Source organism: Nelumbo lutea, chromosome 4, assembly GCF_056320005.1.
Source record: "Nelumbo lutea isolate HS-2025 chromosome 4, American lotus-T2T, whole genome shotgun sequence".
NCBI lineage: Eukaryota > Viridiplantae > Streptophyta > Magnoliopsida > Proteales > Nelumbonaceae > Nelumbo > Nelumbo lutea.
Window position 1 is genome coordinate 51,062,550 of NC_142687.1, and position 20,437 is coordinate 51,082,986.

The 20,437-nt window shown below is 45.1% G+C and overlaps 8 non-coding genes and 33 pseudogenes across 8 annotated transcripts; all 41 read left to right on the forward strand.

Annotated features, from left to right (window-relative positions):
- The first annotated feature begins 255 nt into the window (after nucleotides 1-255).
- LOC148856287 (5S ribosomal RNA) lies at nucleotides 256-374 on the forward strand. Its single transcript, XR_016097926.1, has one exon. It is a non-coding gene; the product is annotated as a 5S ribosomal RNA (ribosomal RNA).
- Nucleotides 375-733: 359 nt separating this feature from the next.
- Nucleotides 734-852, forward strand: LOC148856288 (5S ribosomal RNA; annotated as a pseudogene).
- A 358-nt stretch (nucleotides 853-1,210) lies between these two features.
- LOC148856289 (5S ribosomal RNA) lies at nucleotides 1,211-1,329 on the forward strand (annotated as a pseudogene).
- A 359-nt stretch (nucleotides 1,330-1,688) lies between these two features.
- LOC148856290 (5S ribosomal RNA) lies at nucleotides 1,689-1,807 on the forward strand. Its single transcript, XR_016097698.1, has one exon. It is a non-coding gene; the product is annotated as a 5S ribosomal RNA (ribosomal RNA).
- A 359-nt stretch (nucleotides 1,808-2,166) lies between these two features.
- LOC148856291 (5S ribosomal RNA) lies at nucleotides 2,167-2,285 on the forward strand (annotated as a pseudogene).
- A 359-nt stretch (nucleotides 2,286-2,644) lies between these two features.
- On the forward strand, nucleotides 2,645-2,763 carry LOC148856292 (5S ribosomal RNA; annotated as a pseudogene).
- Nucleotides 2,764-3,122: 359 nt separating this feature from the next.
- Nucleotides 3,123-3,241, forward strand: LOC148856293 (5S ribosomal RNA; annotated as a pseudogene).
- A 359-nt stretch (nucleotides 3,242-3,600) lies between these two features.
- On the forward strand, nucleotides 3,601-3,719 carry LOC148856294 (5S ribosomal RNA). Its single transcript, XR_016098179.1, has one exon. It is a non-coding gene; the product is annotated as a 5S ribosomal RNA (ribosomal RNA).
- A 359-nt stretch (nucleotides 3,720-4,078) lies between these two features.
- On the forward strand, nucleotides 4,079-4,197 carry LOC148856295 (5S ribosomal RNA; annotated as a pseudogene).
- A 358-nt stretch (nucleotides 4,198-4,555) lies between these two features.
- Nucleotides 4,556-4,674, forward strand: LOC148856296 (5S ribosomal RNA; annotated as a pseudogene).
- Nucleotides 4,675-5,033: 359 nt separating this feature from the next.
- LOC148856297 (5S ribosomal RNA) lies at nucleotides 5,034-5,152 on the forward strand (annotated as a pseudogene).
- Nucleotides 5,153-5,511: 359 nt separating this feature from the next.
- LOC148856298 (5S ribosomal RNA) lies at nucleotides 5,512-5,630 on the forward strand (annotated as a pseudogene).
- Nucleotides 5,631-5,989: 359 nt separating this feature from the next.
- On the forward strand, nucleotides 5,990-6,108 carry LOC148856299 (5S ribosomal RNA; annotated as a pseudogene).
- Nucleotides 6,109-6,467: 359 nt separating this feature from the next.
- Nucleotides 6,468-6,586, forward strand: LOC148856300 (5S ribosomal RNA; annotated as a pseudogene).
- A 358-nt stretch (nucleotides 6,587-6,944) lies between these two features.
- LOC148856301 (5S ribosomal RNA) lies at nucleotides 6,945-7,063 on the forward strand (annotated as a pseudogene).
- A 359-nt stretch (nucleotides 7,064-7,422) lies between these two features.
- LOC148856302 (5S ribosomal RNA) lies at nucleotides 7,423-7,541 on the forward strand. The gene has a single exon (XR_016098142.1). It is a non-coding gene; the product is annotated as a 5S ribosomal RNA (ribosomal RNA).
- Nucleotides 7,542-7,900: 359 nt separating this feature from the next.
- LOC148856303 (5S ribosomal RNA) lies at nucleotides 7,901-8,019 on the forward strand (annotated as a pseudogene).
- Nucleotides 8,020-8,378: 359 nt separating this feature from the next.
- Nucleotides 8,379-8,497, forward strand: LOC148856304 (5S ribosomal RNA; annotated as a pseudogene).
- Nucleotides 8,498-8,856: 359 nt separating this feature from the next.
- On the forward strand, nucleotides 8,857-8,975 carry LOC148856305 (5S ribosomal RNA; annotated as a pseudogene).
- A 359-nt stretch (nucleotides 8,976-9,334) lies between these two features.
- LOC148856306 (5S ribosomal RNA) lies at nucleotides 9,335-9,453 on the forward strand (annotated as a pseudogene).
- Nucleotides 9,454-9,812: 359 nt separating this feature from the next.
- On the forward strand, nucleotides 9,813-9,931 carry LOC148856307 (5S ribosomal RNA; annotated as a pseudogene).
- Nucleotides 9,932-10,290: 359 nt separating this feature from the next.
- On the forward strand, nucleotides 10,291-10,409 carry LOC148856308 (5S ribosomal RNA; annotated as a pseudogene).
- A 359-nt stretch (nucleotides 10,410-10,768) lies between these two features.
- LOC148856309 (5S ribosomal RNA) lies at nucleotides 10,769-10,887 on the forward strand (annotated as a pseudogene).
- A 359-nt stretch (nucleotides 10,888-11,246) lies between these two features.
- On the forward strand, nucleotides 11,247-11,365 carry LOC148856310 (5S ribosomal RNA). Its single transcript, XR_016097699.1, has one exon. It is a non-coding gene; the product is annotated as a 5S ribosomal RNA (ribosomal RNA).
- Nucleotides 11,366-11,724: 359 nt separating this feature from the next.
- LOC148856311 (5S ribosomal RNA) lies at nucleotides 11,725-11,843 on the forward strand (annotated as a pseudogene).
- A 359-nt stretch (nucleotides 11,844-12,202) lies between these two features.
- On the forward strand, nucleotides 12,203-12,321 carry LOC148856312 (5S ribosomal RNA; annotated as a pseudogene).
- Nucleotides 12,322-12,680: 359 nt separating this feature from the next.
- LOC148856313 (5S ribosomal RNA) lies at nucleotides 12,681-12,799 on the forward strand (annotated as a pseudogene).
- A 359-nt stretch (nucleotides 12,800-13,158) lies between these two features.
- Nucleotides 13,159-13,277, forward strand: LOC148856314 (5S ribosomal RNA). Its single transcript, XR_016097720.1, has one exon. It is a non-coding gene; the product is annotated as a 5S ribosomal RNA (ribosomal RNA).
- A 359-nt stretch (nucleotides 13,278-13,636) lies between these two features.
- LOC148856315 (5S ribosomal RNA) lies at nucleotides 13,637-13,755 on the forward strand (annotated as a pseudogene).
- A 359-nt stretch (nucleotides 13,756-14,114) lies between these two features.
- LOC148856316 (5S ribosomal RNA) lies at nucleotides 14,115-14,232 on the forward strand (annotated as a pseudogene).
- An 835-nt stretch (nucleotides 14,233-15,067) lies between these two features.
- On the forward strand, nucleotides 15,068-15,186 carry LOC148856317 (5S ribosomal RNA; annotated as a pseudogene).
- A 358-nt stretch (nucleotides 15,187-15,544) lies between these two features.
- Nucleotides 15,545-15,663, forward strand: LOC148856318 (5S ribosomal RNA). Its single transcript, XR_016097851.1, has one exon. It is a non-coding gene; the product is annotated as a 5S ribosomal RNA (ribosomal RNA).
- Nucleotides 15,664-16,021: 358 nt separating this feature from the next.
- On the forward strand, nucleotides 16,022-16,140 carry LOC148856319 (5S ribosomal RNA; annotated as a pseudogene).
- Nucleotides 16,141-16,499: 359 nt separating this feature from the next.
- On the forward strand, nucleotides 16,500-16,618 carry LOC148856320 (5S ribosomal RNA; annotated as a pseudogene).
- Nucleotides 16,619-16,977: 359 nt separating this feature from the next.
- On the forward strand, nucleotides 16,978-17,096 carry LOC148856321 (5S ribosomal RNA; annotated as a pseudogene).
- A 359-nt stretch (nucleotides 17,097-17,455) lies between these two features.
- LOC148856322 (5S ribosomal RNA) lies at nucleotides 17,456-17,574 on the forward strand (annotated as a pseudogene).
- Nucleotides 17,575-17,933: 359 nt separating this feature from the next.
- Nucleotides 17,934-18,052, forward strand: LOC148856323 (5S ribosomal RNA). Its single transcript, XR_016097852.1, has one exon. It is a non-coding gene; the product is annotated as a 5S ribosomal RNA (ribosomal RNA).
- A 359-nt stretch (nucleotides 18,053-18,411) lies between these two features.
- On the forward strand, nucleotides 18,412-18,530 carry LOC148856324 (5S ribosomal RNA; annotated as a pseudogene).
- A 358-nt stretch (nucleotides 18,531-18,888) lies between these two features.
- On the forward strand, nucleotides 18,889-19,007 carry LOC148856325 (5S ribosomal RNA; annotated as a pseudogene).
- Nucleotides 19,008-19,366: 359 nt separating this feature from the next.
- On the forward strand, nucleotides 19,367-19,485 carry LOC148856326 (5S ribosomal RNA; annotated as a pseudogene).
- Nucleotides 19,486-19,844: 359 nt separating this feature from the next.
- On the forward strand, nucleotides 19,845-19,962 carry LOC148856327 (5S ribosomal RNA; annotated as a pseudogene).
- The last annotated feature ends 475 nt before the right edge of the window (nucleotides 19,963-20,437 follow it).

Genomic DNA, 20,437 nt, shown 5'->3' on the forward strand with positions numbered 1-20,437 from the left:
ACGATCGTCACTACTGAATGGGAACGGTGCAAAACCGGGCGTTTGGCATTCGTCGTGCATTGTGGGCCCCGCGATAGTATTGCATCTATCCGGGGCTGCGACAGATCTGGAAAGGAATAACTCCGCTCACGTGGAAAATTGTGCACGGTTACGAAGGAAGGAAAGTTGCATACACCGTTTTTTCAAGTCTGAAAGAATTATTGGGGGGGAGCAAGATAGTGAGTGCAAAAAGATTTAAGCGAGCAAATAGCAAACGGTTGCGATCATACCAGCACTAATGCACCGGATCCCATCAGAACTCCGTAGTTAATTGAGCTTGGGCGAGAGTAGTATTAGGATGGGTGACCTCCTGGGAAATCATCGTGTTGCAACCCAATTTTATTAATATTTTATTTTTGATATATTATTTGCAAATTCCATATGTCATTTCGGCGAGAAAACTGGAAACAACGCGCCGGGTTCTCGGACCATTTGCGGCACGACTGTCATTACTGAATGGGAACGGTGCAAAACCGGGCTTTTGGCATTCGTCGTGCATTGTGGGCCCCGCGATAGTATTGCATCTATCCGGGGCTGCGACAGATTTGGAAAGGAATAACTCCGCTCACGTGGAAGCTTGTGCACGGTTACCAAGGGAGGAAAATTGCATACACCGTTTTTTCAAATCCGAAAGTATTAATGGAGGGGAGCAAGATAATGAGTGCATAAAGATTTAAGCAAGCAAGAAGCAAACGGGTGCGATCATACCATCTCTAATCCACCGGATCCCATCAGAACTCCGAAGTTAAGCATGCTTGGGTGAGAGTAGTATTAGGATGGCTGACCTCCTAAGAAATCCTTGTGTTGCAACACAATTTTATTAATATTTTATTTTTGATATACTATTTGCAAATCCATATGTCGTTTCGACTAGACAACTGGAAACAACGCGTCGGATACTCGGACCATTTCCGGCACGATCGTCATTACTGAATGGGAACGGTGCAAAACCGGGCTTTTGGCATTCGTTGTGCATTGTGGGCCCCGCGATAGTATTGCATCTATCCGGGGTTGCGGCAGATCTTTAAAGGAATAAAGCCGCTCACGTGGGAGCTAGTGCACGGTTACGAAGGGAGGAAAGTTGGACAAACCGTTTTTTCAAGTCTGAAAGAATTAATGGAGGGGAGCAAGATAGTGAGTGCATAAAGATTTAAGCGAGCAAGAAGCAAACGGGTGCGATCATACCAGCACTAATCCACCGGATCCCATCAGAACTCCGAATCTAAGAGTAGTTGGGCGAGAGTAGTATTAGGATGGCTGACCTCCTGGGAAATCCTTGTGTTGCAACCCAATTTTATTAATAAATTATTTTTGATATACTATTTGCAAATTCCTTATGTCGTTTCCGCGAGACAACTGGAAACAACGCGTCGGATACTCGGACCATTTGCGGCACGATCGTCACTACTGAATGGGAACGGTGCAAAACCGGGCTTTTGGCATTCATCGTGCATTGTGGGCCCCGCAATAGTATTACATTTATCCGGGGCTGCGACAGATCTGGAAAGGAATAACTCCGCTCACGTGGAAAATTGTGCACGGTTACGAAGGAAGGAAAGTTGCATACACCGTTTTTTCAAGTCTGAAAGAATTATTGGGGGGGAGCAAGATAGTGAGTGCATAAAGATTTAAGCGAGCAAATAGCAAACGGTTGCGATCATACCAGCACTAATGCACCGGATCCCATCAGAACTCCGAAGTTAATTGAGCTTGGGCGAGAGTAGTATTAGGATGGGTGACCTCCTGGGAAATCATCGTGTTGCAACCCAATTTTATTAATATTTTATTTTGGATCTATTATTTGCAAATTCCATATGTCGTTTCGCCGAGAAAACTGGAAACAACGCGCCGGATTCTCGAACCATTTGCGGCACGACTGTCATTACTGAATGGGAACGGTGCAAAACCGGGCTTTTGGCATTCGTCGTGCATTGTGGGCCCCGCGATAGTATTGCATCTATCCGGGGCTGCGACAGATTTGGAAAGGAATAACTCCGCTCACGTGTAAGCTTGTGCACGGTTACCAAGGGAGGTAAGTTGCATACACCATTTTTTCAAATCTGAAAGTATTAATGGAGGGGAGCAAGATAATGAGTGCATAAAGATTTATGCAAGCAAGAAGCAAACGGGTGCGATCATACCAGCTCTAATTCACCGGATCCCATCAGAACTCCGAAGTTAAGCATGCTTGGGCGAGAGTAGTATTAGGATGGCTGACCTCCTAAGAAATCCTTGTGTTGCAACCCAATTTTATTAATATTTTATTTTTGATATACTATTTGCAAATTCCATATGTTGTTTCGGCGAGACAACTGGAAACAACGGTCCGGATACTCGGACCATTTGCGGTACGATCGTCATTACTGAATGGGAACGGTGCAAAACTGGGCTTTTGGCATTCGTCGTGCATTGTGGTCCCCGCGATAGTATTGCATCTATCCGGGGATGCGGCAGATCTGGAAAGGAATAACTCCTCTCGCGTGGGAGCTTGTGCACAGTTACCAAGGGAGGAAAGTTGCATACACCATTTTTTCAAGTCTGAAAGAATTATTGGAGGGGAACAAGATAATGAGAGCATAAAGATTTAAGCGAGCAAGAAGCAGACGGGTGCGATCATACCAGCACTAATGCACCGGATCCCATAAGAACTCCGAAGTTAAGCGTGCATGGAAGAGAGTAGTATTAGGATTGGTGACCTCCTGGGAAGTCCTCGTGTTGCACCCCAATTTTATTAATATTTTATCTTTGATATACTATTAGCAAATTCCAAATGTCGTTTCGGCGAGACAACTGGAAACAACGCGTCGGATACTCGGACCATTTCCGGCACGATCGTCATTACTGAATGGGAACGGTGCAAAACCGGGCTTTTGGCATTCGTTATGCATTGTGGGCCCCGCGATAGTATTGCATCTATCCGGGGTTGCGGCAGATCTTTAAAGGAATAACGCCGCTCACGTGGAAGGTTGTGCACGGTTACGAAGGGAGGAAAGTTGGATAAACCGTTTTTTCAAGTCTGAAAGAATTAATGGAGGGGAGCAAGATAGTGAGTGCATAAAGATTTAAGCGAGCAAGAAGCAAACGGGTGCGATCATACCAGCACTACTCCACCGGATCCCATCAGAACTCCGAATCTAAGAGTGGTTTGGCGAGAGTAGTATTAGGATGGCTGACCTCCTGGGAAATCCTTGTGTTGCAACCCAATTTTATTAATAAATTATTTTTGATATACTATTTGCAAATTCCTTATGTCGTTTCCGCGAGACAACTGGAAACAACGCGTCGGATACTCGGACCATTTGCGGCACTATCGTCACTACTGAATGGGAACGGTGCAAAACCGGGCTTTTGGCATTCATCGTGCATTGTGGGCCCCGCAATAGTATTACATCTATCCGGGGCTGCGACAGATCTGGAAAGGAATAACTCCGCTCACGTGGAAAATTGTGCACGGTTACGAAGGAAGGAAAGTTGCATACACCGTTTTTTCAAGTCTGAAAGAATTATTGGGGGGGAGCAAGATAGTGAGTGCAAAAAGATTTAAGCGAGCAAATAGCAAACGGTTGCGATCATACCAGCACTAATGCACCGGATCCCATCAGAACTCCGTAGTTAATTGAGCTTGGGCGAGAGTAGTCCTAGGATGGGTGACCTCCTGGGAAATCATCGTGTTGCAACCCAATTTTATTAATATTTTATTTTTGATATATTATTTGCAAATTCCATATGTCGTTTCAGCGAGAAAACTGGAAACAACGCGCCGGATTCTCGGACCATTTGCGGCACGACTGTCATTACTGAATGGGAACGGTGCAAAACCGGGCTTTTGGCATTCGTCGTGCATTGTAGGCCCCGCGATAGTATTGCATCTATCCGGGGCTGCGACAGATTTGGAAAGGAATAACTCCGCTCACGTGGAAGCTTGTGCACGGTTACCAAGGGAGGAAAGTTGCATACACCATTTTTTCAAATCCAAAAGTATTAATAGAGGGGAGCAAGATAATGAGTGCATAAAGCTTTAAGCAAGCAAGAAGCAAACGGGTGCGATCATACCAGCTCTAATTCACCGGATCCCATCAGAACTCCGAAGTTAAGCATGCTTGGGCGAGAGTAGTATTAGGATGGCTGACCTCCTCAGAAATCCTTGTGTTGCAACCCAATTTTATTAATATTTTATTTTTGATATACTATTTGCAAATCCATATGTCGTTTCGACTAGACAACTGGAAACAACGCGTCGGATACTCGGACCATTTCCGGCACGATCGTCATTACTGAATGGGAACGGTGCAAAACCGGGCTTTTGGCATTCGTTGTGCATTGTGGGCCCCGCGATAGTATTGCATCTATTCGGGGTTGCGGCAGATCTTTAAAGGAATAACGCCGCTCACGTGGGAGCTAGTGCACGGTTACGAAGGGAGGAAAGTTGGATAAACCGTTTTTTCAAGTCTGAAAGAATTAATGGAGGGGAGCAAGATAGTGAGTGCATAAAGATTTAAGCGAGCAAGAAGCAAACGGGTGCGATCATACCAGCACTAATCCACCGGATCCCATCAGAACTCCGAATCTAAGAGTGGTTGGGCGAGAGTAGTATTAGGATGGCTGACCTCCTGGGAAATCCTTGTGTTGCAACCCAATTTTATTAATAAATTATTTTTGATATACTATTTGCAAATTCCTTATGTCGTTTCCGCGAGACAACTAGAAACAACGCGTCGGATACTCGGACCATTTGCGGCACTATCGTCACTACTGAATGGGAACGGTGCAAAACCGGGCTTTTGGCATTCATCGTGCATTGTGGGCCCCGCAATAGTATTACATCTATCCGGGGCTGCGACAGATCTGGAAAGGAATAACTCCGCTCACGTGGAAAATTGTGCACGGTTACGAAGGAAGGAAAGTTGCATACACCATTTTTTCAAGTCTGAAAGAATTATTGGGGGGGAGCAAGATAGTGAGTGCATAAAGATTTAAGCGAGCAAATAGCAAACGGTTGCAATCATACCAGCACTAATGCACGGGATCCCATCAGAACTCCGTAGTTAATTGAGCTTGGGCGAGAGTAGTATTAGGATGGGTGACCTCCTAGGAAATCATCGTGTTGCAACCAAATTTTATTAATATTTTATTTTTGATATATTATTTGCAAATTCCATATGTCGTTTCGGCGAGAAAACTGGAAACAACGCGCCGGATTCTCGGACCATATGCGGCACGACTGTCATTACTGAATGGGAACGGTGCAAAACCGGGCTTTTGGCATTCGTCGTGCATTGTGGTCCCCGCGATAGTATTGCATCTATCCGGGGATGCGGCAGATCTGGAAAGGAATAACTCCTCTCACGTGGGAGCTTGTGCACAGTTACCAAGGGAGGAAAGTTGCATACACCATTTTTTCAAGTCTGAAAGAATTATTGGAGGGGAACAAGATAATGAGAGCATAATGATTTAAGCGAGCAAGAAGCAGACAGGTGCGATCATACTAGCACTAATGCACCGGATCCCATGAGAACTCCGAAGTTAAGCGTGCATGGGCGAGAGTAGTATTAGGATTGGTAACCTCCTGGGAAGTCCTCGTGTTGCACCCCAATTTTATTAATATTTTATCTTTGATATACTATTTGCAAATTCCAAATGTCGTTTCGGCGAGACAACTGGAAACAACGTGTCGGATACTCGGACCATTTCCGGCACGATCGTCATTACTGAATGGGAACGGTGCAAAACCGGGCTTTTGGCATTCGTTGTGCATTGTGGGCCCCGCGATAGTATTGCATCTATCCGGGGTTGCGGCAGATCTTTAAAAGAATAACGCCGCTCACGTGGGAGCTAGTGCACGGTTACGAAGGGAGGAAAGTTGGATAAACCGTTTTTTCAAGTCTGAAAGAATTAGTGGAGGGGAGAAAGATAGTGAGTGCATAAAGATTTAAGCGAGCAAGAAGCAAACGGGTGCGATAATACCAGCACTAATCCACCGGATCCCATCAGAACTACGAATCTAAGAGTGGTTGGGCGAGAGTAGTATTAGGATGGCTGACCTCCTGGGAAATCCTTGTGTTGCAACCCAATTTTATTAATAATTTATTTTTGATATACTATTTGCAAATTCCATATGTCGTTTCCGCGAGACAACTGGAAACAACGCGCCGGTTTCTCGGACCATTTGCGGCACGATCGTCACTACTGAATGGGAACGGTGCAAAACCGGGCTTTTGGCATTCGTCGTGCATTGTGGGCCCCGCGATAGTATTGCATCTATCCGGGGCTGCGACAGATCTGGAAAGGAATAACTCCGCTCACGTGGAAAATTGTGCACGGTTACGAAGGAAGGAAAGTTGCATACACCGTTTTTTCAAGTCTGAAAGAATTATTGGGGGGGAGCAAGATAGCGAGTGCATAAAGATTTAAGCGAGCAAATAGCAAACGGGTGCGATCATACCAGCTCTAATTCACCGGATCCCATCAGAACTCCGAAGTTAAGCATGCTTGGGCGAGAGTAGTATTAGGATGGCTGACCTCCTAAGAAATCCTTGTGTTGCAACCCAATTTTATTAATATTTTATTTTTGATATACTATTTGCAAATCCATATGTCGTTTCGACGAGACAACTGGAAACAACGCTTCGGATACTCGGACCATTTCCGGCACGATCGTCATTTCTTAATGGGAACGGTGCAAAACCGGGCTTTTGGCATTCGTTGTGCATTGTGGGCCCCGCGATAGTATTGCATCTATCCGGGGTTGCGGCAGATCTTTAAAGGAATAAAGCCGCTCACGTGGGAGCTAGTGCACGGTTACGAAGGGAGGAAAGTTGGATAAACCGTTTTTTCAAGTCTGAAAGAATTAATGGAGGGGAGCAAGATAGTGAGTGCATAAAGATTTAAGCGAGCAAGAAGCAAACGGGTGCGATCATACCAGCACTAATCCACCGGATCCCATCAGAACTCCGAATCTAAGAGTGGTTGGGCGAGAGTAGTATTAGGATGGCTGACCTCCTGGGAAATCCTTGTGTTGCAACCCAATTTTATTAATAAATTATTTTTGATATACTATTTGCAAATTCCTTATGTCGTTTCCGCGAGACAACTGGAAACAACGCGTCGGATACACGGACCATTTGCGGCACGATCGTCACTACTGAATGGGAACGGTGCAAAACCGGGCTTTTGGCATTCATCGTGCATTGTGGGCCCCGCAATAGTATTACATTTATCCGGGGCTGCGTCAGATCTGGAAAGGAATAACTCCGCTCACGTGGAAAATTGTGCACGGTTACGAAGGAAGGAAAGTTGCATACACCGTTTTTTCAAGTCTGAAAGAATTATTGGGGGGGAGCAAGATAGTGAGTGCATAAAGATTTAAGCGAGCAAATAGCAAACGGTTGCGATCATACCAGCACTAATGCACCGGATCCCATCAGAACTCCGAAGTTAACTGAGCTTGGGCGAGAGTAGTATTAGGATGGTTGACCTCCTGGGAAATCATCGTGTTGCAACCCAATTTTATTAATATTTTATTTTTGATCTATTATTTGCAAATTCCATATGTCGTTTCGGCGAGAAAACTGGAAACAACGCGCCGGATTCTCGAACCATTTGCGGCACGACTGTCATTACTGAATGGGAACGGTGCAAAACTGGGCTTTTGGCATTCGTCGTGCATTGTGGGCCCCGTGATAGTATTGCATCTATCCGGGGCTGCGACAGATTTGGAAAGGAATAACTCCGCTCACGTGGAAGCATGTGCACGGTTACCAAGGGAGGAAAGTTGCATACACCATTTTTTCAAATCTGAAAGTATTAATGGAGGGGAGCAAGATAATGAGTGCATAAAGATTTATGCAAGCAAGAAGCAAACGGGTGCGATCATACCAGCTCTAATTCACCGGATCCCATCAGAACTCCGAAGTTAAGCATGCTAGGGCGAGAGTAGTATTAGGATGGCGGACCTCCTAAGAAATCCTTGTGTTGCAACCCAATTTTACTAATATTTTATTTTTGATATACTATATGCAAATTCCATATGTTGTTTCGGCGAGACAACTAGAAACAACGGTCCGGATACTCGGACCATTTGCGGTACGATCGTCATTACTGAATGGGAACGGTGCAAAACTGGGCTTTTGGCATTCGTCGTGCATTGTGGTCCCCGCGATAGTATTGCATCTATCCGGGGATGCGGCAGATCTGGAAAGGAATAACTCCTCTCGCGTGGGAGCTTGTGCACAGTTACCAAGGGAGGAAAGTTGCATACACCATTTTTTCAAGTCTGAAAGAATTATTGGAGGGGAACAAGATAATGAGAGCATAAAGATTTAAGCGAGCAAGAAGCAGACGGGTGCGATCATACCAGCACTAATGCACCGGATCCCATAAGAACTCCGAAGTTATGCGTGCATGGAAGAGAGTAGTATTAGGATTGGTGACCTCCTGGGAAGTCCTCGTGTTGCACCCCAATTTTATTAATATTTTATCTTTGATATACTATTTGCAAATTCCAAATGTCGTTTCGGCGAGACAACTGGAAACAACGCGTCGGATACTCGGACCATTTCCGGCACGATCGTCATTACTGAATGGGAACGGTGCAAAACCGGGCTTTTGGCATTCGTTATGCATTGTGGGCCCCGCGATAGTATTGCATCTATCCGGGGTTGCGGCAGATCTTTAAAGGAATAACGCCGCTCACGTGGGAGCTAGTGCACGGTTACGAAGGGAGGAAAGTTGGATAAACCGTTTTTTCAAGTCTGAAAGAATTAATGGAGGGGAGCAAGATAGTGAGTGCATAAAGATTTAAGCGAGCAAGAAGCAAACGGGTGCGATCATACCAGCACTAATCCACCGGATCCCATCAGAACTCTGAATCTAAGAGTGGTTGGGCGAGAGTAGTATTAGGATGGCTGACCTCCTAGGAAATCCTTGTGTTGCAACCCAGTTTTATTAATAAATTATTTTTGATATACTATTTGCAAATTCCTTATGTCGTTTCTGCGAGACAACTGGAAACAACGCGTCGGATACTCGGACCATTTGCGGCACGATCGTCACTACTGAATGGGAACGGTGCAAAACCGGGCTTTTGGCATTCATCGTGCATTGTGGGCCCCGCAATAGTATTACATTTATCCGGGGCTGCGACAGATCTGGAAAGGAATAACTCCGCTCACGTGGAAAATTGTGCACGGTTACGAAGGAAGGAAAGTTGCATACACCGTTTTTTCAAGTCTGAAAGAATTATTGGGGGGGAGCAAGATAGTGAGTGCATAAAGATTTAAGCGAGCAAATAGCAAATGGTTGCGATCATACCAGCACTAATGCACCGGATCCAATCAGAACTCCGAAGTTAATTGAGCTTGGGCGAGAGTAGTATTAGGATGGGTGACCTCCTGGGAAATCATCGTGTTGCAACCCAATTTTATTAATATTTTATTTTTGATCTATTATTTGCAAATTCCATATGTCGTTTCGGCGAGAAAACTGGAAACAACGCGCCGGATTCTCGGACCATTTGCGGCACGACTGTCATTACTGAATGGGAACGGTGCAAAACCGGGCTTTTGGCATTCGTCGTGCATTGTGGGCCCCGCGATAGTATTGCATCTATCCGGGGCTGCGACAGATTTGGAAAGGAATAAATCCGCTCACGTGGAAGTTTGTGCACGGTTACCAAGGGAGGAAAGTTGCATACACCATTTTTTCAAATCTGAAAGTATTAATGGAGGGGAGCAAGATAATGAGTGCATAAAGATTTATGCAAGCAAGAAGCAAATGGGTGCGATCATACCAGCTCTAATTCACCGGATCCCATCAGAACTCCGAAGTTAAGCATGCTTGGGCGAGAGTAGTATTAGGATGGCGGACCTCCTAAGAAATCCTTGTGTTGCAACCAAATTTTATTAATATTTTATTTTTGATATACTATTTGCAAATTCCATATGTCGTTTCGGCGAGACAACTGGAAACAACGGTCCGGATACTCGGACCATTTGCGGTACGATCGTCATTACTGAATGGGAACGGTGCAAAACTGGGCTTTTGGCATTCGTCGTGCATTGTGGTCCCCGCGATAGTATTGCATCTATCCGGGGATGCGGCAGATCTGGAAAGGAATAACTTCTCTCGCGTGGGAGCTTGTGCACAGTTACCAAGGGAGGAAAGTTGCATACACCATTTTTTCAAGTCTGAAAGAATTATTGGAGGGGAACAAGATAATGAGAGCATAAAGATTTAAGCGAGCAAGAAGCAGACGGGTGCGATCATACCAGCACTAATGCACCGGATCCCATAAGAACTCCGAAGTTAAGCGTGCATGGAAGAGAGTAGTATTAGGATTGGTGACCTCCTGGGAAGTCCTCGTGTTGCACCCCAATTTTATTAATATTTTATCTTTGATATACTATTTGCAAATTCCAAATGTCGTTTCGGCGAGACAACTGGAAACAACGCGTCGGATACTCGGACCATTTCCGGCACGATCGTCATTACTGAATGGGAACGGTGCAAAACCGGGCTTTTGGCATTCGTTATGCATTGTGGGCCCCGCGATAGTATTGCATCTATCCGGGGTTGCGGCAGATCTTTAAAGGAATAACGCCGCTCACGTGGGAGTTAGTGCACGGTTACGAAGGGAGGAAAGTTGGATAAACCGTTTTTTCAAGTCTGAAAGAATTAATGGAGGGGAGCAAGATAGTGAGTGCATAAAGATTTAAGCGAGCAAGAAGCAAACGGGTGCGATCATACCAGCACTACTCCACCGGATCCCATCAGAACTCCGAATCTAAGAGTGGTTGGGCGAGAGTAGTATTAGGATGGCTGACCTCCTGGGAAATCCTTGTGTTGCAACCCAATTTTATTAATAAATTATTTTTGATATACTATTTGCAAATTCCTTATGTCGTTTCCGCGAGACAACTGGAAACAACGCGTCGGATACTCGGACCATTTGCGGCACTATCGTCACTACTGAATGGGAACGGTGCAAAACCGGGCTTTTGGCATTCATCGTGCATTGTGGGCCCCGCAATATTATTACATCTATCCGGGGCTGCGACAGATCTGGAAAGGAATAACTCCGCTCACGTGGAAAATTGTGCACGGTTACGAAGGAAGGAAAGTTGCATACACCGTTTTTTCAAGTCTAAAAGAATTATTGGGGGGGAGCAAGATAGTGAGTGCATAAAGATTTAAGCGAGCAAATAGCAAACGGTTGCGATCATACCAGCACTAATGCACCGGATCCCATCAGAACTCCGAAGTTAATTGAGCTTGGGCGAGAGTAGTATTAGGATGGGTGACCTCCTGGGAAATCATCGTGTTGCAACCCAATTTTATTAATATTTTATTTTTGATATATTATTTGCAAATTCCATATGTCATTTCGGCGAGAAAACTGGAAACAACGCGCCGGATTCTCGGACCATTTGCGGCACGACTGTCATTACTGAATGGGAACGGTTCAAAACCGGGCTTTTGGCATTCGTCGTGCATTGTGGGCCCTGCGATAGTATTGCATCTATCCGGGGCTGCGACAGATTTGGAAAGGAATAACTCCGCTCACGTGGAAGCTTGTGCACGGTTACCAAGGGAGGAAAGTTGCATACACCATTTTTTCAAATCTGAAAGTATTAATGGAGGGGAGCAAGATAATGAGTGCATAAAGATTTATGCAAGCAAGAAGCAAACGGGTGCGATCATACCAGCTCTAATTCACCGGATCCCATCAGAACTCCGAAGTTAAGCATGCTTGGGCGAGAGTAGTATTAGGATGGCTGACCTCCTAAGAAATCCTTGTGTTGCAACCCAATTTTATTAATATTTTATTTTTGATATACTATTTGCAAATTCCATACGTTGTTTCGGCGAGACAACTGGAAACAACGGTCCGGATACTCGGACCATTTGCGGTACGATCGTCATTACTGAATGGGAACGGTGCAAAACCGGGCTTTTGGCATTCGTCGTGCATTGTGGTCCCCGCGATAGTATTGCATCTATCCGGGGATGCGGCAGATCTGGAAAGGAATAACTCCTCTCGCGTGGAAGCTTGTGCACAGTTACCAAGGGAGGAAAGTTGCATACACCATTTTTTCAAGTCTGAAAGAATTATTGGAGGGGAACAAGATAATGAGAGCATAAAGATTTAAGCGAGCAAGAAGCAGACGGGTGCGATCATACCAGCACTAATGCACCGGATCCCATAAGAACTCCGAAGTTAAGCGTGCATGGAAGAGAGTAGTATTAGGATTGGTGACCTCCTGGGAAGTCCTCGTGTTGCACCCCAATTTTATTAATATTTTATCTTTGATATACTATTTGCAAATTCCAAATGTCGATTCGGCGAGACAACTGGAAACAACGCGTCGGATACTCGGACCATTTCTGGCACGATCGTCATTACTGAATGGGAACGGTGCAAAACCGGGCTTTTGGCATTCGTTATGCATTGTGGGCCCCGCGATAGTATTGCATCTATCCGGTGTTGCGGCAGATCTTTAAAGGAATAACGCCGCTCACTTGGGAGCTAGTGCACATTTACGAAGGGAGGAAAGTTGGATAAACCGTTTTTTCAAGTCTGAAAGAATTAATGGAGGGGAGCAAGATAGTGAGTGCATAAAGATTTAAGCGAGCAAGAAGCAAACGGGTGCGATCATACCAGCACTAATCCACCGGATCCCATCAAAACTCCGAATCTAAGAGTGCTTGGGCGAGAGTAGTATTAGGATGGCTGACCTCCTGGGAAATCCTTGTGTTGCAACCCAATTTTATTAATAATTTATTTTTGATATACTATTTGCAAATGCCATATGTCATTTCCGCGAGACAACTGGAAACAACGCGTCGGATACTCGGACCATTTGCGGCACGATCGTCACTACTGAATGGGAACGGTGCAAAACCGGGCTTTTGGCATTCGTCGTGCATTGTGGGCCCCGTGATAGTATTGCATCTATCCGGGGCTGCGACAGATCTGAAAAGGAAAAACTCCGCTCATGTGGAAAAATGTGCATGGTTACAAAGGAAGGAAAGTTGCATACACCGTTTTTTCAAGTCTGAAAGAATTATTGGGGGGGAGCAAGATAGTGAGTGCATAAAGATTTAAGCGAGCAAATAGCAAACGGTTGCGATCATACCAGCACTAATGCACCGGATCCCATCAGAACTCCGAAGTTAATTGAGCTTGGGCGAGAGTAGTATTAGGATGGGTGACCTCCTGGGAAATCCTTGTGTTGCAACCCAATTTTGTTAATATTTTATTTTTGATATACTATTTGCAAATTCAATATGTCGTTTCGGCGAGACAACTGGAAACAACGCACCGGATACTCGGACCATTTGCGGTACGATCGTCATTACTGAATGGGAACAGTGCAAAACCGGGTTTTTGGCATTCGTCGTGCATTGTGGGCCCCGTGATAGTATTTCATCTATCCGTGGCTGCGACAGATCTGGAAAGGAATAACTCCGCTCACGTGGAAGCTTGTGCACGGTTACCAAGGGAGAAAGTTGCATACACCATTTTTTCAAGTCTGAAAGAATTAATGGGGGGGGAGCAAGATAGTGAGTGCATAAAGAATTAAGCAAGCAAGAAGCAAACGGGTGCGATCATACCAGAACAAATCCACCGGATCCCATCAGAACTCCGAAGTTAAGCGTGCTTGGGCGAGAGTAGTATTAGGATGGCTGATCTCCTGGGAAATCCTTGTGTTGCAACCCAATTTTGTTAATATTTTATTTTTGATATACTATTTGCAAATTCAATATGTCGTTTCGGCGAGACAACTGGAAACAACGCGCCGGATACTCGGACCATTTGCGGTACGATCGTCATTACTGAATGGGAACAGTGCAAAACCGGGTTTTTGGCATTCGTCGTGCATTGTGGGCCCCGTGATAGTATTTCATCTATCCGTGGCTACGGCAGATCTGGAAAGGAATAACTCCGCTCAAGTGGGAGTTTGTGCACGTTTACCAAGGGAGGAAAGTTGCATACACCGTTTTTTCAAGTCTGAAAGAATTAATGGAGGGGAGCAAAATAGTGAGTGCATAAAGATTTAAGCGAGCAAGAAGCGGACGGGTGCGATCATACCAGCACTAATGCACCGGATCCCATAAGAACTCCAAAGAAAAGTGTGCTTGGGCGAGAGTAGTATAGGATGGGTGACCTCCTAGGAAGTCCTCGTGTTGCACCCCAATTTTATTAATATTTTATTTTTGATATACTATTTGCAAATTCCATATGTCATTTCGGCGAGACAACTGAAAACAACGCGCTGGATATTCAGACCATTTGTGGCACGATCGCAATTACTGATTGGGAACGGTGCAAAACCGGGCTTTTGGCATTTATCGTGCATTGTGGGCCTCGCGATAGTATTGCATCTATCCGGGGCTGCGGCAGATCAGGAAAGGAATAACTCCGCTCACGTGGGAGCTTGTGCACGGTTACCAAGGGAGTAAAGTTGCATACACCGTATTTTCAAGTCTTAATGTATTAATGGAGGGGAGCAAGATAGTGAGTGCATAAAGATTTAAGCGAGCAAGAAGCAAACGGGTACGATCATACCAGCACTAATCCACCGGATCCCATTAGAACTCGAAGTTAAGCGTTTTTGGGTGAGAAAGTATTAGGATGGGTGACCTCCTGGGAAATCATCGTGTTGCAACCCAATTTTATTAATATTTTATTTTTGATATATTATGTGCAAATTCCATATGTCGTTTCGGCGAGAAAACTGGAAACAACGCGCCAGATTCTCGGACCATTTGCGGCACGACTGTCATTACTGAATGGGAGCGGTGCAAAACCGGGCTTTTGGCATTCGTCGTGCATTGTGGAACCCGTGATAGTATTGCATCTATCCGGGGCTGCGACAGATTTGGAAAGGAATAACTCCGCTCACGTGGAAGCTTGTGCACGGTTACCAAGGGAGGAAAGTTGCATACACTGTTTTTTCAAATCCGAAAGTATTAATGGAGGGGAGCAAGATAATGAGTGCATAAAGATTTAAGCAAGCAAGAAGCAAACGGGTGCGACCATACCAGCTCTAATTCACCGGATCCCATCAGAACTCCGAAGTTAAGCATGCTTGGGCGAGAGTAGTATTAGGATGGCTGACCTCCTAAGAAATCCTTGTGTTGCAACCCAATCTTATTAATATTTTATTTTTGATATACTATTTGCAAATCCATATGTCGTTTCGACGAGACAACTGGAAACAACGGTCCGGATACTCGGACCATTTGCGGTACGATCGTCAATACTAAATGGGAACGGTGCAAAACCGGGCTTTTGGCATTCATCGTGCATTGTGGTCCCCACGATAGTATTGCATCTATCCGTGGATGCTGCAGATCTGGAAAGGAATAACTCCTCACACGTGGGAGCTTGTGCACAGTTACCAAGGGAGGAAAGTTGCATACACCATTTTTTCAAGTCTGAAAGAATTATTGCAGGGGAACAAGATAATGAGAGCATAAAGATTTAAGCGAGCAAGAAGTAGACGGGTGCGATCATACCAGCACTAATGCACCGGATCCCATAAGAACTCCGAAGTTAAGCGTGCATGGGCGAGAGTAGTATTAGGATTGGTGACCTCCTGGGAAGTCCTCGTGTTGCACCCCAATTTTATTAATATTTTATCTTTGATATACTATTTGCAAATTCCAAATGTCGTTTCGACGAGACAACTGGAAACAACGCGTCGGATACTCGGCCATTTCCGGCACGATCGTCATTACTGAATGGGAACGGTGCAAAACCGGGCTTCTGGCATTCGTTGTGCATTGTGGGCCCCGCGATAGTATTGCATCTATCCGGGGTTGCGGCAGATCTTTAAAGGAATAACGCCGCTCACGTGGGAGCTAGTGCACGGTTACGAAGGGAGGATAGTTGGATAAACCATTTTTTCAAGTCTAAAAGAATTAATGGAGGGGAGCAAGATAGTGAGTGCATAAAGATTTAAGCGAGCAAGAAGCAAACGGGTGCGTTCATACCAGCACTAATCCACCGGATCCCATCAGAACTCCGAATCTAAGAGTGGTTGGGCGAGAGTAGTATTAGGATGGCTGACCTCTTGGGAAATCCTTGTGTTGCAACCCAATTTTATTAATAAATTATTTTTGATATACTATTTGCAAATTCCTTATGTCGTTTCCGCGAGACAACTGGAAACAACGCGCCGGATACTCGGACCATTTGCGGCACGATCGTCACTACTGAATGGGAACGGTGCAAAACCGGGCTTTTGGCATTCATCGTGCATTTTGGGCCCCGCAATAGTATTACATCTATCCGGGGCTGCGACAGATCTGGAAAGGAATAACTCCGCTCACGTGGAAAATTGTGCACGGTTACGAAGGAAGGAAAGTTGCATACACCATTTTTTCAAGTCTGAAAGAATTATTGGGGGGGAGCAAGATAGTGAGTGCATAAAGATTTAAGCGAGCAAATAGCAAACGGTTGCGATCATACCAGCACTAATGCACCGGATCCCATCAGAACTCCGAAGTTAATTGAGCTTGGGCGAGAGTAGTATTAGGATGGCTGACCTCCTGGGAAATCCTTGTGTTGCAACCCAATTTTATTAATAATTTATATTTGATATACAATTTGCAAATGCCATATGTCATTTCCGCAAGACAACTGGAAACAACGCGTCGGATACTCGGACCATTTGCGGCACTATCGTCACTACTGAATGGGAACGGTGCAAAACCGGGCTTTTGGCATTCGTCGTGCATTGTGGGCCCCGTGATAGTATTGCATCTATCCGGGGCTGCAACAGATCTGAAAAGGAATAACTCCGCTCACGTGGAAAAATGTGCATGGTTACAAAGGAAGGAAAGTTGCATACACCGTTTTTTCAAGTCTGAAAGAATTATTGGGGGGGAGCAAGATAGTGAGTGCATAAAGATTTAAGCGAGCAAATAGCAAACGGTTTTGATCATACCAGCACTAATGCACCGGATCCCATCAGAACTCCGAAGTTAATTGAGCTTGGGCGAGAGTAGTATTAGGATGGGTGACCTCCTGGGAATTCATCGTGTTGCAACCCAATTTTATTAATATTTTATTTTTGATATATTAGTTGCAAATTCCATATGTCGTTTCGGCGAGAAAACTGGAAACAACGCGCCGGATTCTCGGACCATTTGCGGCACGACTATCATTACTGAATGGGAACGGTGCAAAACCGGGCTTTTGGCATTCGTCGTGCATTGTGGGCCCCGTGATAGTATTGCATCTATCCGGGGCTGCGACAGATTTGGAAAGGAATAACTCCGCTCACGTGGAAGCTTGTGCACGGTTACCAAGGGAGGAAAGTTGCATACACCGTTTTTTCAAATCTGAATATATTAATGGAGGGGAGCAAGATAATGAGTGCATAAAGATTTAAGCAAGCAAGAAGCAGACGGGTGCGACCATACCAGCTCTAATTCACCGGATCCCATCAGAACTCCGAAGTTAAGCATGCTTGGGCGAGAGTAGTATTAGGATGGCTGACATCCTAAGAAATCATTGTGTTGCAACCCAATCTTATTAATATTTTATTTTTGATATACTATTTGCAAATTCCATATGTCGTTTCGGCGAGACAACTGGAAACAACGGTCCGGATACTCGGACCATTTGCGGTACGATCGTCAATACTAAATGGGAACGGTGCAAAACCGGGCTTTTGGCATTCATCGTGCATTGTGGTCCCCACGATAGTATTGCATCTATCCGGGGCTGCTGCAGATCTGGAAAGGAATAACTCCTCACACGTGGGAGCTTGTGCACAGTTACCAAGGGAGGAAAGTTGCATACACCATTTTTTCAAGTCTGAAAGAATTATTGGAGGGGAACAAGATAATGAGAGCATAAAGATTTAAGCGAGCAAGAAGCATACGGGTGCGATCATACCAGCACTAATGCACCGGATCCCATAAGAACTCCGAAGTTAAGCGTGCATGGGCGAGAGTAGTATTAGGATTGGTGACCTCCTGGGAAGTCCTCGTGTTGCACCCCAATTTTATTAATATTTTATCTTTGATATACTATTTGCAAATTCCAAATGTCGTTTCGGCGAGACAACTGGAAACAACGCATCGGATACTCGGACCATTTCCGTCACGATCGTCATTACTGAATGGGAACGGTGCAAAACCGGGCTTTTGGCATTCGTTGTGCATTGTGGGCCCCGTAATAGTATTGCATCTATCCGGGGTTGCGGCAGATCTTTAAAGGAATAACGCCGCTCACGTGGGAGCTAGTGCACAGTTACGAAGGGAGGAAAGTTGGATAAACCGTTTTTTCAAGTCTGAAAGAATTAATGGAGGGGAGCAAGATAGTGAGTGCATAAAGAATTAAGCGAGCAAGAAGCAAACGGGTGCGATTATACCAGCACTAATCCACCGGATCCCATCAGAACTCCGAATCTAAGAGTGCTTGGGCGAGAGTAGTATTAGGATGGCTGACCTCCTGGGAAATCCTTGTGTTGCAACCCAATTTTATTAATATTTTATTTTTGATATACTATTTGCAAATTCCATATGTCGTTTCCGCGAGACAACTGGAAACAACGCGCCGGATACTCGGACCATTTGCGGCACGATCGTCACTATTGAATGGGAACGGTGCAAAACCGGGCTTTTGGCATTCGTCGTGCATTGTGGGCCCCGTGATAGTATTGCATCTATCCGGGGCTGCGACAGATCTGGAAAGGAATAACTCCGCTCACGTGGAAGCTTGTGCAAGGTTACCAAGGGAGAAAGTTGCATACACCATTTTTTCAAGTCTGAAAGAATTAATGGGGGGGAGCAAGTTTGTGAGTGCATAAAGAATTAAGCAAGCAAGAAGCAAACGGGTGCGATCATACCAGAACTAATCCACCGGATCCCATCAGAACTCTGAAGTTAAGCGTGCTTGGGCGAGAGTAGTATTAGGATGGCTGACCTCCTGGGAAATCCTTGTGTTGCAACCCAATTTTGTTAATATTTTATTTTTGATATACTATTTGTAAATTCAATATGTCGTTTCGGCGAGACAACTGGAAACAACGGACCGGATACTCGGACCATTTGCGGTACGATCGTCATTACTGAATGGGAACAGTGCAAAACCGGGTTTTTGGCATTCGTCGTGCATTGTGGGCCCCGTGATAGTATTTCATCTATCCGTGGCTGCGACAGATCTGGAAAGGAAAAACTCCGCTCACGTGGAAGCTTGTGCACGGTTACCAAGGGAGAAAGTTGCATACACCATTTTTTCAAGTCTGAAAGAATTAATGGGGGGGGAGCAAGATAGTGAATGCATAAAGAATTAAGCAAGCAAGAAGCAAACGGGTGCGATCATACCAAAACAAATCCACCGGATCCCATCAGAACTCCGAAGTTAAGCGTGCTTGGGCGAGAGTAGTATTAGGATGGCTGATCTCCTGGGAAATCCTTGTGTTGCAACCCAATTTTGTTAATATTTTATTTTTGATATACTATTTGCAAATTCAATATGTCTTTTCGGCGAGACAAGTGGAAACAACGCGCCGGATACTCGGACCATTTGCGGTACGATCGTCATTACTGAATGCGAACAGAGCAAAACCGGGTTTTTGGCATTCGTCGTGCATTGTGGGCCCCATGATAGTATTTCATCTATCCGTGGCTACGGCAGATCTGGAAAGGAATAACTCCGGTCAAGTGGAAGTTTGTGCACGTTTACCAACGGAGGAAAGTTGCATACACCATTTTTTCAAGTCTGAAAGAATTAATGGAGGGGAGCAAAATAGTGAGTGCATAAAGATTTAAGCGAGCAAGAAGCGGACGGGTGCGATCATACAAGCACTAATGCACCGGATCCCATAAGAACTCCAAAGATAAGTGTGCTTGGGCGAGAGTAGTCTAGGATGGGTGACCTCCTAGGAAGTCCTCGTGTTGCACCCCAATTTTATTAATATTTTATTTTTGATATACTATTTGCAAATTCCATATGTCATTTCGGCGAGACAACTGGAAACAACGCGCTGGATATTCAGACCATTTGCGGCACGATCGCCATTACTGATTGGGAACGGTGCACAACCGGGCTTTTGGCATTCATCGTGCATTGTGGGCCTCGCGATAGTATTGCATCTATCCGGGGCTGCGGCAGATCAGGAAAGGAATAACTCCGCTCACGTGGGAGCTTGTGCACGGTTACCAAGGGAGGAAAGTTGCATACACCGTATTTTCAAGTCTTAATGTATTAATGGAGGGGAGCAAGATAGTGAGTGCATAAAGATTTAAGCGAGCAAGAAGCAAACGGGTACGATCATACCAGCACTAATCCACCGGATCCCATTAGAACTCGAAATTAAGCATTTTTGGGTGAGAAAGTATTAGGATGGGTGACCTCCTGGGAAATCATCGTGTTGCAACC